The sequence below is a fragment of the Trachurus japonicus genome, chromosome 18 (genome assembly GCF_045865225.1).
Source record: "Trachurus japonicus isolate A0001 chromosome 18, Traja_1.0".
Classification (NCBI taxonomy): domain Eukaryota; kingdom Metazoa; phylum Chordata; class Actinopteri; order Carangiformes; family Carangidae; genus Trachurus; species Trachurus japonicus.
Genome location: NC_140924.1, coordinates 21,829,674 through 21,833,552, shown reverse-complemented (window position 1 = coordinate 21,833,552; position 3,879 = coordinate 21,829,674).

Below are 3,879 nucleotides of genomic sequence, written 5' to 3'. Positions count from 1 at the left end.
ATATCAGAAACTAATTTATTGTATCATGTTTGTTTAATTCATGCACAGTAAAAGCAATAGGCTACTTTATCTGGGGTAATAAAGAGCATGTTAGCTTGACTTGTTATCTACAGTAGTTTTGCTAACAATGTGCTGTGCTTGCTTGTGAAGAAATAGTACTTAGGCTACTACACAATTCTGTTTTTATAAGAATTAAACTAAAATTGATTGTTAATTACTGAATTTCAGAGGTGATGATGGGTGTGTTTTAACTTTGAAACAGCTTTTCTCCTGCCTCCAGACTTGATGCTACGCTAAGTCATTAGCTTCCAAACTCCACATCCATGCAAACCACAGACAATACACTTGTATCATTCCTATCGTCTCATTATAAGAAACAAAAATCATGTGCGTACATATTTTCTCCTTTAACAAACTATTTTCAAGTGGATATAGAGTTGATACTGTAGCCTACATATTATCGCCTAATAAAGGGAATCCACGCAGTGACTACAGACGTTGTGTGTCTGACTGTCAGGACCATTTTTTTTCCTTTGACATGGAGAACAAGAGCAACAACAACAACAAAAAATGAATAAAGGGCGGCACAGATGAGCTGGTCAAAGCTGGATTTCAAACTCGATTGTGTTTAACCTCACTCACACGGAGAGACTTTCAAATCCATCCTACCCTGTAGGATGAAGCACTCTCTCCAAATGCTTTGAGATTTGGAGGGAAGTGGCTGAACAGATTGTTATGTCACCATTAGGGAGCTGTAATAAAGTCATATTTCTTTTGCATTTTGCATGACTGGAGGGCCTTCCACTCTCGCCTGTCTGCTCCTCTCACATCAGCCTCCCTTAAGTGGAGCAGTTCTGGGCTGCAGGTTTTGCCTCGCTGCCGCCAGAGTGTGTCTGTGCCAGATGGCATTGCATGATTACACTCAGCAGCGCAGAATTTTGTAGACAGCATTATAGCAGGAGAATAAAATGTCTTAGGCCTCATTAAACGCCCACACATTTGGAAATTAAAAACCAGTTACTCATCATTGCGAAAGAAATAGGGTGATCAAAATTAAGTCTTTTACAACAGGTTATTTACTAGCTACAAGGGGGCGGAGGCGGGGGGCTGCCTCATAAAAATGCAGAGGCCAAATATCAGCCTGAAACGTCCATGAATCAACAGTCTTATTTAGTGCTTTTGGATAACTGCCAGCTGTTAAAACACGATCTTGTTGATTTCCCCCTGCTTCTAAATCCATTGTTTTATGTGTGATCATTTTTGGGGTTCTGGTTGAGATGTGTTTGTGACAATCAAGTGCACAACATGTATTGTGTCTCCTCTGAGCTATAAAACACTAAAGCTGTTCTGACAGCTTTTTTTTGGCCAGGAGCTGATGCAAACAGAACAATAATGCTTTCTGCTGTACAGTATTTGTGACTGCACTGTGGAAGAGTATACTGTCAAGTTAATTTTGCTCAAAATTTCAAGTGGTGCGCTGGATATGTGGCTTGTTTTCACATGAATATTTGACCAGTTACTAAATTAATTAAAAAATATATATAGCCTACATATGTATGGGTTAAGCAACTACAGATATATGTAAATGTAATCTCTCTGTGTCTGTAACTTGAGGTTGAAAATCAATTACAGTATTATTAAATCCCACTTGTCGGCTTTACTCCACCACCACCAGTGTCCAGACTACAGATTCTTTTTTGCATCATATCATGGAGGTTATCCATAACCCAGTCATTCTTCACTGCTAAAGAAATTATACAACATTTTTTTCAGTCATTTGCCAGTTTTCACAAATAGATGCAGTAGCCACATACAAATTCCCTTTTTTTTTTCAAAACACCAAGCTACTTTGCCAAAGGTCCGCTTTGGTGTGAAGTGGACATATTCACAGTGACACAGACCTAAGGGACTGTTGTAAGGTTTTCAGCAGACAATGATAGTGTCTCAAATAGTGCTGTATACCACACACTGTGAGTATTTCTGGTGATGACAAATAATCTAAATCATTTATTAGTTCTTCAAACATGATCTCAGCTCTGTGACTGTTGTCTTTGCTGAGAGAGTTACAATATTTGGTGTACGTTACCAGGGCTACATGGCTAAATGGCTGGTGCCAAAGACGGTCAGCAGTAAAGACGAGAGGAGAGGAGTTGGGATCTTCATCTTTTGTTTTGACTGTGTGAAATGTTGATGTTGTTTTAAAGATTTTTTTTGGAGCTCTGACTTCGATTAGACAACCCTGCAAATCCCGCGAGAATACCAACTGTCGTTTCTCTGTTTCTGTACCAAAACAAACATGGACAGCAACCACAGCTTGGACTTGTTTATCTGCAGTATAATATGTGATGGAGAGGCCAAACACTAGGAAGAAGCACAGAGTTTGTGTGAGATCCTGGATGGAGAGGCGTGGGAAGGGAGGTGAACCTCAGCTCTAGCCGATATGTCTCCCTTGGGCGTCACACATAAGACGTTATCTGTCCCAATGTCAGGCATAGATATTAGACAGTTTCTCTCTGAGAGAAACAGGATCTGAAGACCTAATACCAGACATATCACACATTACAGTATATGATTCTGTCTCTCTACCAACTCACCCACAACAGACCTGGCCCAACCTTGATGAGACCAGTCATCACGCCCAAGTCATATTGATAATCTGCTTAAAGGTGTACAGAAAAGAAAACTGAATTTGAGCCCACTCTGGATCATAAAATTAATGTGATAACTCATCTTACAGACGATGTAGGCCAAACTTTGTGCAAAATTCTATTTTTGAGTAAATCCGGGATGAAAGTGTGTATTTTTTTTTTCGCATTGGATAATGCAGGCGCACGGATTATACGTCAGCCTGTACACGATTCATCAGCCACTGATATTGGATCTGTCATCCGTCATTCAAACGTCTGAGAGACGCACACACACACGGAGCTCGGGCTCGCTCCAAGCTTTGAATATCCCGCCCACTCGATAACGACCAATCAAATTCGTTTTCCTTACTCGGGTAAACTCGTGTTGCAGCTCGTGACAACTCGGCGCGACAAACAGGACAAACGGCCATTTCTGTACAGCTTTAACATTAGCAATGTGTGTTCCCACTTTTATGAGGCATAATATTTCAGACCTGGAGATATTCATGACAGTATAAGGAAGAGTTTGTCGCCCAGATCAACCACTAAGATTCAACAGTTTACAGACGTCTTAGCAGCTACACGCGAGGATAAAGAAATGAATGAGTTTGAGGCCTGTAGCCTGCGCTGCGATCCCAAACAAACTTGTTGAGAGATTACATTACCAGCCTTTCTCAAGTGGGCATTGCTGCTGCTTGGCTCCGCCTTGTGCCTCTCTGGGTTTGATTTGAGCCAAAAGAGCCACAGGATACAACTTCCAAGGCATTAGCATTCTCAGCAGTCACCCAGCAAAATTTCACATCTTGCTAGTTTAAAGTGACAGGGTGCTTAAACTACAGTACATGGGGGTAAGAGACAACCGCCTCCTGCTAACTACAACCACATCATGTTAGGCAGAGTGATGGGCTCATGCCCTTTCATCTGCCGCGGCCTGTTTCTTACTGTATTTCCCAACACTATAGTGTTACACCTCCTGGGTATGCATGCTAATGCCTTTTAAGCACTGTGACTTTATAATGTGGTGAGAAGTAATATGGAATAAAGTGATGGGATTGGCTAAGGAGTCCAACTGATCTTTAACTCACTGTCCGAGCGTTTTGTTGCACAGCGAACAGATTAACTTAACCTGGATGTTTCTCTTATTCTAGCTGTTCACCTTCTCACGGGTTTTAGGAAAATTTGATTGGCAGGAAAACGGACATGGGGAAACCATTCACCAGTTTAAAGGGATAGTTCACCCTAGAATGATATT